We start from the raw sequence: 13,423 nt of genomic DNA, 5'->3' as shown, positions 1-13,423 counted from the left end.
AGAGGTAAAATTCAGAATATTGTACCAAATAATCAAATTAAACTATTGTGTCAAATTTTTCTTCTTTCTTTTAGCTATTAGCTGCATGCCAATCATTAAGATGCATCTAACAGATGGATTTGTGTTCAGGAAGATTTGATTCATCCTCAGTGTCAAAGCAAAGTCTAATCATTTTTTGCCATCTGTACCAGTAATTATGTGCTGGTATCAATGACATACAAGATAGGCACTTCAAAATTATAACAGATATATTTCCAATAATGACTATGTCCAGTACTTCACATTAATATTAAAAGAAAACATATGAGTAAACAGGAGTCTGGTAGTACAAACCAATGTAACCACTGAAGCACAATATTTATTACTTGCTCTGAAGCTGTTTTTTGAAATCAAATTAATCCTTCCAATTCTTATATCTTATTTTCTTCTCTTATCTTTTCCTTACCTTTTCCTGTGATGAGGGCATCCTATATCAAAAAAGGTGTGCAATGCACCATGTAGAAAAAGTATAACCTTTCATGAATTTTAGAGTCCTTAGACTCCAGTTTCTTTATGTTTCACATTTTTAAGAGCTAGGGGAACAGAAGCTGCAAACACTTAGTTTCTGTTTAATTCTTTATCTTTTTATCTAGTTTCATAACAGGCTGTCTTCTATGACAAGCAAAAAAGCCTTTGAATTTCCCTTGATATAAATTGCTTTTATAGCCGTATGTCTGATAATTTTGTCTAGCAAGTCTGGTTCTCTTTTTGTTCTACATTATTCTTTTTTGTTTTTAAGATGGCATGGCCAATTTCACATAAAGTATCCCAGACAGAACTATAAATGAATTCTATAGTGGCAATAATAGACATAGTAATGAATTGTGTAATGGCAACAACATTTTTTATAAAATTTCCCAGTTCTTACAAACTCTAGTGACTTAGGTTATCCTTCATCTGATTCCTGTCTAACTGTCTTGAACAAAGGTCCTTACTATCATATTTGCAGTGACTGATGCAGTTTATTTTATACTCTTCTAAAGTGCTTCAGTTTTTCCCTATAGTATTGTTTTATTTTTATCAGCAATGAAATCCATCTGCAATAGCACTGACTTCATTTGCTCCAGTACTTTATCAATCTCTGAATTTTTTTACCCTTGTCAGCCTGACTTACCAAAATCCTACTCATCTACAGTTGTATTTCTTTCAACCAAATATTTTCTATTTTATCTCAGTGTCCCTTCACCTTCCCCATAAAACCAATGACAGTAATGCAGAAATTAGTGAACTTCTAAAAGACTTTAATACTTCTTCTTTGGAAAGAGAAAGCCTCTTGAAATAAGATTTCCTTTGGGTATGAGTAGGAAAGAGAAAGCCATGGTAAGAAGCCTGGGAAAAAATTATTTTGTGAGGTTACAAATAATGGAGAATATGTCTGGAAAAGGAAAGCTGTTGACTAGACAGACTTGACACCCACTTCAAGTCTTCAAAGCCTCGCTTTGGCATTGTCTTTTTTGATAAATAACTCTTGTTCCCAGCTTTAACTTGTCATTTTCTGTGTGGTTATATAAGTTGCTGACTCAAATCCTGTTCTGTTTGGTAATTGTCTTCAAGATCTTAGAGATCAGAAGGAAGACCTTAAGCCCAAAGAGTAAGTCACTTACCATGATGGACCTCTGTACAAAGTTCTTTTTTTTTCAGTGACTGGAACCAGAGGGAAGGTAGAAAGGCATATTTCATGTCCACTGGAATGTACTTATGACAGTCACATTCAGTTTCTAACCACAAAGTTAAAGTGTCTTTAGGGGAATCAGGAAGAACTGCAGACTACCTCAGTAAAATTCTCATTAGAGAGAAGGGAATTAATTTTCCCAGCCAGCTGGAGAGGCAAAAAAGACATTTTTGGAAACTGATGCTACCTGCTCATCCAGTGTCAGCGAGGAGTCAACCAGAGCTCAGAGACTTTGCACTGTTTTTATGGATGGCAGTTGTATTTCTTCAGTAAAAGGTGAAAGCAAATTTTTTGACCAGATATTGAAAGATTTTTCCTTTTCTGGTCAGTATTATTTCACTATTTCCTAGATTTGGCCTCACCAGTGGGAAATGACTGTTGACATTCTGACAGTCCAAATGCAAGAAAGTCAGAGTCTGTCCATCAGACACAACCTCATAATATTTTTCCCTCTGTTGATTGCTGGTACAGGCACTCAGCAGTGTCAGTCATTATGTACTTCTCAGTAATGTTCATCAAAATAAATTTCCAGCTGGTGCTCAGTCTTCTTCACAAAGATTTTGATATCCCACTATCAAAAGCAATAGCTTAGGTGTTGCAAGTGGAGGACATGGAGACTTGAACCTATTAGCTGTTAAAATAGGAAGATGAGATGGGTAGAATTGAGATCCACTCTGATCTAGCATTGTCAGTTCAGGGCTGGGACCTTTCCATTAGGCAAGAAGAAACATCTTTTACATGAAACACAGAAAGAAAAAGAAAGAAGACGTTCACAGCAATATTTTTACAACTCCAAACTTCAAAGAAGGTAGCCATGGTAAAAAATTAAATCAATATAATGAAAACTCTACCCGACACAACTCTCCTATTAGCAGCCTCTCTTTTTAAGGAAAATATGCCAACATATCTCCAAATATATAAAATAATTCCATTCCAGTCTTTGGAAGATGTCAACTCTATTAAGCATCTCTTGAGTGGTTCATCTCTATGAATTTGTTTTGGGATTTGAGGCCAAGTAGCACAGACCTCCCACATTCACATCTCCCAGCACTTGGCGCTATGTCTGTTCTTAATCCTGTGCTGTTTCCAAGCAGCAAATTATGTTATGTTTTATGTGTTGGGGTTTTTTTTTTATTCAAATACAGTGTTGAAGCCTACTGTGGTGAGGTTTTTGTCACAGTACAATACTGGAAGTGTGTACTACATGGCAAGGGGTAAGCTGGGAAGGTATGTGAGTGCCTTTGAGATCAAAAAACTTTTGGGATAAACAAGGAAATATGGGTAAAATATCTGCTGCTGTCTTGAAAATGCTGCCTGTTGGGGATGGTTTTGGTCTCATGCTTTTACCCACAAATCATGCCAAGACCATGTCTCAAAGAAAATTAGTCATCATTACTGACTAGACAGTATGTAGAAGCATGACAACAAGGAATAGAGATAGCTGACAGTTTATTTGTCTGTCTCACTGTTTTCTATTTAGCAACATAAATACAGGTTTTGTGAGGAATGTAGGACTTGGGAGGAATGCAGACACTCTGTCTGGGCATGTAGGAATGAGACGAGCCAAAGTCCAAATGGAATTGAATTTAACTAGGATTGTCAAAGGCAGCCAAAAAGGCTTCTAAAAGTATGTAGGTGACAAAAGGAAGACTAGGAAAAATGTGGGTATTGCTGAAGAAAAGGCCAAAGTACTGAATGCTTTCTTCACTTTACTAGTCTTTGCTAGTAAGACCAGTCTTTAGGAATCCTAGGTCCAAGAAACATAGGAGAAGACCTGGAGCAAGGAATATGTACCCATGGTAGAGAAGGATCAGGATAGGGAATACATAAGCAAATGGGCTCTGATGGAATACTCACAGGTAATGAAGGAGCTGGCACATGTCATTACAAGGCCACTCTCAGTAATCTTCAATCATGATTAGAAGTGCCTGAGGACTGGCAGAAAACAAGCATCACTCATAACGTCAAGAAGGGCAAGAAAGAGGATCTGGGAAATTACAGGCTCATGAAGAAGAATGGACAGGATGGGGAAAGGGCCAGGTGGACTGAAAACCAGCCAGGCTCAGATGATGAGGATCAGTGGCAAGAGTAGTTTACAATAGTAATTGGTGTACCTCAGGGGTGAATACTGGGTCCAGTCCTGTTTAACACCTTCATTAATGATGAGCATTCTGGGGCAGAGGATATCCTCAGCAAGTTTGCTGATGACACAAAATTAGCAAGAGTGACTGATATGGCAGAGGGTCCTGCTGCTGTTCAGGGTGACCTCAGCTGGAGGGAGACATGGGCTGACAAGGATCTCATGAAGTTCAAAAAGGGCCACAAAGGTGATTAAGAGAAGCATCTCTTGTGTGAAAGAAGGCTGAGAGAGCCAGGACGGTTTGGCCTGGAAAAGACTCAGGAGGATCTCATCCACGTGTCTGAAGGGAGGGTACGGAGGACAGAACCAGGCTCTCTCCATTGATGCCCATGAGAGGACCAGAGGCAGTGGGCACACACTGAAGCACAAAAGGTTTGTTGAGGTTTCCCCTAAACGTGGGAAAGACTTTTTTGCTGTGAGAGTGACTAAGCACTGGCACAGGTCACTCAGAGGCCTGTGCAGTCTCCCTCCTCAGCATATTTAAAAGCTGTCTGGATTTAAACCTGGGCAACTGTGTCTAGGTGCTCCTGCCTGAGCAGGTGTGTTGGGCCAGATGACTTCCAGAGCTCTCTTCCTCAATCTCAACCATTCTGTGAGTCTTTGACTCTAGACCAGATCCCCCATTTGTAGTCCAAGACAGCTACCTAAATGTCAGCCTTGAAAACAAGATAAATTTAAAAAGTTCACATAGTAATGGTAGAGTTCATCTATAGAAAAAAAAAAAAAGCCTCAACTTAATTAACAATTTTGGTTTGTTTAAGGTTTTTTTAGCACACTGTTGAGTACTAAATGTAAGTAGAGCATAGGGTAGTAGTTCACCATTGGCATGAAAATTACCAGTGATAGCAGTAAGTTCTGGATCTGAAAAAAAACCAGCAGTGCCTGTTAGCTCTCTCTGACTGAAAAGACGCAGATCTTCAAACACAGAAGGTTTAGAAAACTATTTAGAGAGGTCACAATGTTTTGATCCACTGCCCAGTACAAGGTAGCCCCCAGAAAAGCTGAGGTCAGCTTCACAGTACTAGTGTAACACATTATAAATAATATGTACAGAGGTTTTGTCTTTTCCTACGTATACATATAACATTTTAAAGAGCATCTTTATTTATAGCGACCTAACCTGACTCATTCACTAGGTTTTAATGACAGCATATTACATCCTCTAGTCATAGCAGACTTCTGTTTCATTATGTATGACTGCCCGGAGAATTGGCTGGCTGCTAGGAAGAAAGTATGTTTTACATTGCCCTGAAGTGTCACAATAATGAAGACTAGATATTCTTCTTTGATTTCATTGCTCTTTCAACCTCTCATTAAACATAATTTAGGAGTAAAACTTCTTTTTACAGGCAGGCATTCTCTCCAATTAAGTCACTCTATCCTCCTCCTCCAGATTTTCAGAGGTTGCCTTTTATTTTCTCCTAAAAATTTCATGTTTTGGGACACTATCATCCTAGTCACATCTTAAAGAACTCTCGTGCTTTGAAGAATCTGGGAACCAAGAAATCAGCAATGTGAGGCTTTTGGTCAATTTATTTATTAGATTTTTTTGTCATGCTTATAATTGATAGTTTATTATTTGCAAATGTAGTGATAAAACCAGCAGTGCCTTCTGCCTACAAAGACTAGACTTTTGGCTACATAATAATACTGTCTTTTAATGAAATACCAATTTTTATAAGAGCTAGAAGCCACTATAGCTAAATTTAGGAGTGGTTAATACTAAATCTTAACAGTAGCTGAATTGAAACTGAAGATTTTGTTAAAATTTATGTGACCATTGATTTGTCAGTTGACACCAAGAACTGAACGTGATCTCCAGATTTATCGTAGTGTACTTCTGACCTAAAGAACTGAACACTGAAAGTCAGAGCTGCAATTGATTTGCATGTAGAAGGAAACAGTTGAACTCACTGGAGTTTTAGAGCAAGATACTGCAGCTTGTCATTAAATTTCAGTTAAAATGTAGATATTTTACATTGCATATTAGATTTTATTTTCTTAGTGACACCACAGAGTTATTACAATTTCTGCAAGTCAAAAGTTTAGACTAAGCCCCACAGCAAATATTCTAATTATTTACAGAGGAATGACAGTATGGTTTTACTCTGGAGAAAATAATTCAGAAACTTGTTTTAAAAAGGATTTTTAAAAAAAAAAAAAAAATTAGAATCAGTCTTTCTGTGATATGGGATAGCTAGTGGTGTGGACTTCAGTCTTAGCAAGGGTCCACACTAATGAGCTCTATACAGAGAGCCACATTAAATCATAGCATGAGCATGTAGAAGTTACAGGTGACCTTTACACGGCAGTGAATAGAGAGACAAGTTTGCTGTGTTTTACAGTGAGATTAGACAGCTACATCCCTGCGAGACATGGTTAGGAACACAATGTTTTCCCATGAAAAAATACTGAAATGTCAGAAGAATGACATATGCTGTAGAAATGCATCTATTTCATTATCTTCCCCTTGGAAAGGAGAGAAACCCTGTTTTGTGCCGCCTTATAGACCTTCTCTGCAATTGCCCCAGCTCCTGAATCAGCTGGGCTGCTTGACATTCAGGAACCATAAGCCACCTCCTGGAAATCTGGGTGCCACAGAAATCCCATCTCCCCAGCACGGCTGGGCTTTCACGGTTCATAGCTCTTAATATACTTCACACTGCTCCAGGAATGAGTTCCTCTGGGTTTTAGTAGTTTCTAAATCACAGCCCTCATATATTTTATTTTTACATTTTAAAATGTATCTTAAAAAGTCTGAATGGAAGCTCTGAACAACATTTTAAATGTTCCATTTTAATTTCTACTTTGAAGTATCTCCTCTGTTGTAATAAATCTTGAATCAATCTGCTAAACTGCCCCATTTTAATATCAAATAGAAGAAGAAACACTTGGAATAAGAAAGTAAGGTGGTCTTTCACTACAGGTTACAGTAACAGCTGTTCCATTACTGCAGAAAAATGCAACCAAGCTGCCATAACAAAAATAGACGTCTCTGTAAAGTGCGATGAGGACTCATCTAATTTTCTAGTTGAAAGTTTTAAAGCTTTCTATGAAATCTCTAAGGAAAAGGCACTCTGAAGAGAAAAATAACATAAACTTTATATCAGAGCTATTTTCTTACAATTGGATTCAAAAAAGTTGAAAAAATGAGAGTAATTAAGTAAAAAAAATTAAACTAAAGTAGAATATAAAATCACAAATTGAGAATATAAGAATAATAATATAAGAATAAAAACAGGGGTTTAGGTATTGAATTATTTATTATAAAAATTTGCATTTTAAAGGGATTCCAAATACAATTTGCAATATTTTGAAATAAACATTTTAGTTAGTATGAAATTTAATTCATAATGAAATCGTTTTGCCACAGAGACCTTTGTAATTTTTAGATTTTCTTTCAAATTCAAATAGAAGCAAATGTCAAATCCCCTAACAATGGATTTTTTTGCCTTAGCCCATTTCTGTGTGCAAGCACCAAAATATTTTTTACAACTGCACTTTGAGAATGTATTTTCTTTGGCAGTCTCAAAACCAAGGAGATGGTCTTTGCAGATATCAGTTGAGATGCCTTCTATTTCAGTCTACAGTGTATTTCAAACATATGTCTGCTACCGGGATGCCAGTTCAGTATGTATCATTCCTTTGGGATTTATTGTTACTATTTGCAAAGTGCTTTTAGAAAGAAGCACATAAGAAGCAGACTGAATAAGAGTGAAATTAACCAACTCTGAAACACTAGATAGGTTAGTGAATCGTCAAGAACTAACTGTAAAATAACATTAATGTTTTATAAACTGAAGGTCTTTGCAGGAACATTATGCACGTTAATTAAAAACTTCTCAGGTATTTAATTATAAGGATTCTTTTTCTCCGTATAAGCATTAAGCATCTGTCATGAAATTTCTGTACAGATGTACAAATACAACTGTAGCCAGAAAGTGTAAATTGCAAAGGTCTGACATCCCAGCTGTCCTCAGAAATGTTCCCTACCTACCCTGATTGGAAAAGCACAAGTCCTATTCTTCAGCATATGTGAAAATTTAATTTTATATCTTTAAAACCCAGATAGCTTGAGATGTAGTTATGGATTTGAAATACATAATGGTGCTTTTGTCCAAATTTTTAATGATCAGACTGATTTCTTGGGTTACTCAATTTGTTAAAAAAATGGAAATAAAATAGGGAGAAAATTCTGATTAGTTAGTGTTTTATTCATAATAATAAAAAGTATCTGTATTTAATTTTAAACTGTACATTTTTAAAAGAAAATCCTTGCATTATTGGGAATTTATAGGAAGTTGGGGGTTGTTAGCATTTAGATAACTATTCCAGTATTTTTATAAAATATATACTAATAGTGTGAAAACTTCGATGGAAAAAATTATGAAAGTAATTTTTTAAAAAAGTAAATTAATCTTTAATTTGAAACACTTAACTATAATTTGATTTTTACTCATATTTGGAAAAGTACTGTATCCCTTTTCCACCTGCAGACCTCATGAGCTGAAGTTAAAATACAGTAAAGGTTCTGATTGGCCTTGTCTATTTTTTTTGTTTAATATAACTGAAATGCCTGGATGTATAATTTACCTTAGGGTGTGAGAATTTCTGGGAAAGGTATTGTCAGAGACGACTGCATGCTCAGTTGTAGCAGAAACACTGAACTCTTCTAGTTCTAAGCCTGTGGTCACTAGAGTAATGATCATGACTTTGAAAGTAAGTCTGTTGAGCTGCACCACTTCCAACACCTTTTTTGCCTTTAGGCCAACAGAGCTGGAGTGCTGCTAAGCCGTTTTCTTTCTTGTGCTCATAAAGATGTGCATTTGTCATTTATTTACCACATCAAACTCCTGAGAAGAATCATTTAAACCTGGTGTCCTGGTTTAAATGAAGCCTTCCATGCCTCTCTGGTGCCATAAACCCTGCTGCAAATTGTGCCAAATCTGAGTGCAGCAGTCTAGATACAATATCCTGTTTTCCAGAGCCCCTTACAAAGTCTGGGAAAGAGTGATGACTCCTTTACAGGCTAGTGACACTCTCTTTCCCCTGAAGCATTTATTTCTCCTCCGAAGAGATTTTTTCACGCTGTAAAGTATGCCTTGCCATAATTTCCTGGAAGCCAGCCACATCCAACAGGTTAAAACCTTTCAAGATTGTCCACTGTGCAGGATTTTTTAAACAACAGGAATAACTCAAGTATGATGTGGGTCCAAATGCAGAGTTTAAAACACTAAAGATATCTAAAAATAGTGCTTAAGAGCAGTGGAAATGTTTCTGTGCCTCATTAATCTCCAGATTCACCATGGTATAAAAGTTGATTCCATAGATACCATATCTCTGTGATTTGTACGTGCAACAATTGTAAAGATATTTCAGGTCTTCATAGGAAGAAAATACAGATTTAAGGAATACTTAAAGCCCGTAAAACTACAGCTGTTGGACTGCAGAAAACCCTGATCCACAGGGAGAGGGATCAGTGTAGCCTGCCTCACAAATCAGGGACTGCAGAATTATTAAAATATCCTTGTGGCTTCTTTTAGTGTGTTTGTAGAAGCTTTTCATGCCATGTCTAGGTTATTATTTACAGCAACACAGAGGGTCCACTGTCATGGTAGAACTGGGCTGTGTGGAGGTGACATCCTGTCCTAAGTCATCTTTTATTACCTGGACCTTATTTTCTTCCTAGGCAAAAAGCATCCCTTGTTGTTATCCATTGCTATCAAAGCTCCCCTTTTTTTCCTCCTGCACTTACTGCCTTGCAAGCCTCGTCCCTTCATTTCAGTTCGGTTCATTTCTGTTTCTATAAGGCAGTCTTCTTGGAAGGTTTTCACTCTGCCATAATTCCTAAATCACAAGGATAAGGTCATACAAATCTTTCAGTCACCAGTGTGGGTTAAAGAGGTTCCACTGCTCCAGTAAAAGAGGACGAGACAGAAGCAAGCTCTCACCTTTGGTACATGAGTTATGTAGCCCCTCCTCATCCCCATCAAAATTTTGACCACCTCAGTATTATTTTTATCTAAACATCCATCTAATTAGGAAATCGTACACTGCTGAGACTTCTCAAGACTTAATTTTCATTAGCTGTTGTTCATAACTTGATTTGATGGAAAGAAATGAGCCAGATTTTCACTAAACCATCTCTTAGATAATAACGATGGGATGCCATGACACATAGCCATTTGATGAATACATTTCCAAAATTTAGAGCTATGTAATGACAAAGAAACTCTTGACAAAAAAATGTCTTTTAAAGAGGTCCTGGGAAACACTCTGGACACAGACAGATTCACAGATGGAGTGTCACAGTGTATCATATATTTATTTCAGTAAGACAGTTAACTTTTGGAAATAAAATGCAACAACCATTTGAAATAACATTTGCTAAATTCCAGTAATCTTATTATTCTCTATCTGAAAGCAGGTTAATCATGTACATATATTTCACCCAACCATATCTTATTACTCTCTATTTGAAAACAGTTTAATCATGTCCATACATTTCACCCAACCATTACCTATCTCTATTAAAGGAGAGAAGCAGTGGATGGAAAAAATAAACACTGCTAATTGCAGGTTTAACTTTTGCCATATATCTTCCTCACTTCATGTCAGGTTCCAAGTCCCATTCATTCATACCTCCAAATGTGTGTGTACAAACACAAACTGCAAGTAAGTAATATGCATCTCACAAAAGAGAAGGAAACCACATTTTTGTTCTTGCTCAAATATTACAAACACAGTAACATTAAAACACATAGATCATTACATTTTATTAGATAAGAAGCACCTCAGCATTTAGCACTTAAATCATCTCCAGCTTTAAATATTTCAAAAGAAAAAATCTTTATGCATCTCATGCATTTTCAGCTAACTAAAAACCTGTTAAGAGAACCATTAAATCCTTAAAAAAATTTGCAATAATGGATAATTCATCTATGTTTATAAAGCAAAATAAAATCAATCAGCCTCATATTTCAGAGGATACTTCCAGATATATTTTCATATGGTCTTTAATAGCGGCTAAAATCTATTTCTAATCCTACTGAGTACTACTGAGTCAGCTGCAGACAGACAGTGAAAGGCTGTTTGTAAAAATAGCAGATTATTTTTCTTTCTCTGGGTAAGCTAACATTTTAATTCTTTTACTCCTCCAAGTTGTTTTTGGCTGAGCCAACAGAACCAGCCATTGTGACAAAGTCTGACCCCACAGCCCTCTGTTGTTGTACATGATAGCCTCAGCTTTCATTTTCTGTGCAAGGAAGATTTAAACAAAATTTTCCCCTATAAAGCCTCATCCCCATTCTGCTATGCCCATTGTTACCCAGATGTTGAATTTTCTACACACCTCAAAGCCATTCTTTGCATCTTTAGTAACTAGGAAATTTTAATCACCATAAAATAAGTGGTGGTGATCTCTCATCATCCACTTATTTATTTAATTAATCACATGCATATGTCTCTCTAGCTCATAGCTATACTTCTGGGGTCTAGGGAGAAGCATACCTCCAAGCTCCTTGAAAATGAGAAAAAAGCCATTGGAGAGGACATATCATAATCACAGTAAATCGAAATAGATTATGTGCAGTTTGCTACCAGAACATTACTCATCACAAGTAAATTACTGTATTTTGGGTGACAGACAGAGCCTGTAATTTTTTTGACTAATAATTGTGAAGTTCACAGCAACATTCCTTGTGTCTGACAAAACCTGCTCAGGCCAGCCCTCCAGCGATGCTCAGGGAGAGGCACACAACCATGTCCACCTCCACCAGCTTCAGCACTAACGAGATTACAAAGTGTTCTCTGGGAGAATATCTGTGACCTCATGTATGGAGACTCATGTGTGGTGGTGAACTGGAAATGTTTAAATCAGGGCTTCTAAAATAGGCAGATTGGTGTGCTTCTTCCAGACAAGCATAATTAGTAGTGATGGATATCTTTAATGCTGCCAAGATCCAGCTGGGACAGGGTCTCAAAAGTACAGAGGGAAGATAGATTATGTTTTCTTCCACTGAAATTGAGTCTCTCAACTACAATGTCACAAATCTCAGATCTCTGGCATTTCAAACTGTAACAAGACTCGATTTTAGGGTGGAATATATTTTGAAATATTTAAGATAAATGAAGAGCACCATACAGTCCCTCTTCGTAGCTTAGTGCCCCTCTAATGCTGAGGACCAGAGATACAAACAAAATATTACAGAACTTACGTAAAATCTTAAAGGTGTAAATTCAGTTTTACTAAATCTCTGTGATGGATATTTTATATCAAGAAGTTTTTGTTTGAGTAATATAAATATATTACTGTATTTTTTTTAATATATTGTTTGCTAAATTTGTGTGTGAGAAAAAAAGTTTTCTCTGGGCAAGTGGAACTTGTAGCTGACAGGAGTACTACTGCCATAAAGAATCATTAGATCACACATTTAAAAACAGCAGTCTAATCTCTGAGGTATGTTTTTAACCTCTCCTCTTACCAATGTAAAAATGCATTTACATTTTAATAAATTATTGAGTCTCTTTTTATTTTCTTTCTTTCTTTTTCTCTTTAGGAGTAAGTTCTGTGTTGCATGCAGGAATGGAGTGTATCACCACCCCTGATGTGACAAGATTGTTAAACCACAGCATGCTAATGCAATACCAACATGAGTAAAAGCAGGAGTGGAAAACAGCAAAAAAAAACAACCCTACAATTAAAAAATATTTACTTCTAGATGTCTGTAATATTACGAGAATTCTTTTGGAACAGGGAGATAGATATTCAAGTATTTATCACATGTAGGCAAAAGACTTTAATCTTTCTTCAGCACTCAGACCAATGCCTTTGATCAAGTGATTTCCATAACCTCAGCTTAGCAGTATAATTATTTAACTTAAAGATTAGCAGGAGCAAAAATGATAATACAAAAATGGTAAAATTTTCCTTTAGCCAGTAGAATACCTGCAAAAACAATTTAGTTATCTAATTTTGGGAGAAATGTAATTTGGGAAGTATTTTGCTTACATCAAAGAGGATCCCAAAGGCTTGAAATATTAGCACCAGCCAAAGTGCAGAAACCTAATGCACAGAAACAAAGATGCTTTACTGTTAAACACTCAGTGTGTAATGAACCTTACACAAATCTAACTCTCCCTAGAAAAATATTTGCACTTCAATTATTACTTGAAGTAAGTAAAATAATTTCATAGTAGTGTCAATACAAAGTTTTGACCTCTTGGATGTACCTTCTGTGTTACATTTCTGCGAAGTGTGCAAGCTAAAATACTCTGAATACTGTAGTGTGGCAAAACAGCTGCCAATATAGCCAACAATTCCATTGGTCTTTTCCACAACTGTGTGAAAATCTTAGGTTTTGGAATACAGAAATCACCCATTTGGATTAAACAGGCTCTATCTTTTCCATCATGTGCTTTTGACAAAAAGCAGGATCCGATAATTTCAGTGAACTAGATGTGAATCACAGTAATATGCAAGCTCTCTGTCACACTGTATCTACTAGCTCAGCTAAAAGAAATACATTGCTACTCTCTAAGGCTTTTATTGATTGAAATAAATACAATAATGA

This window comes from Chamaea fasciata, unplaced genomic scaffold, assembly GCF_029207755.1.
Source record: "Chamaea fasciata isolate MVZ Bird 193981 ecotype frontalis unplaced genomic scaffold, bChaFas1.0.hap1 SCAF_1, whole genome shotgun sequence".
Classification (NCBI taxonomy): Eukaryota; Metazoa; Chordata; class Aves; order Passeriformes; family Sylviidae; genus Chamaea; species Chamaea fasciata.
This window is presented reverse-complemented; position numbering follows the sequence as displayed.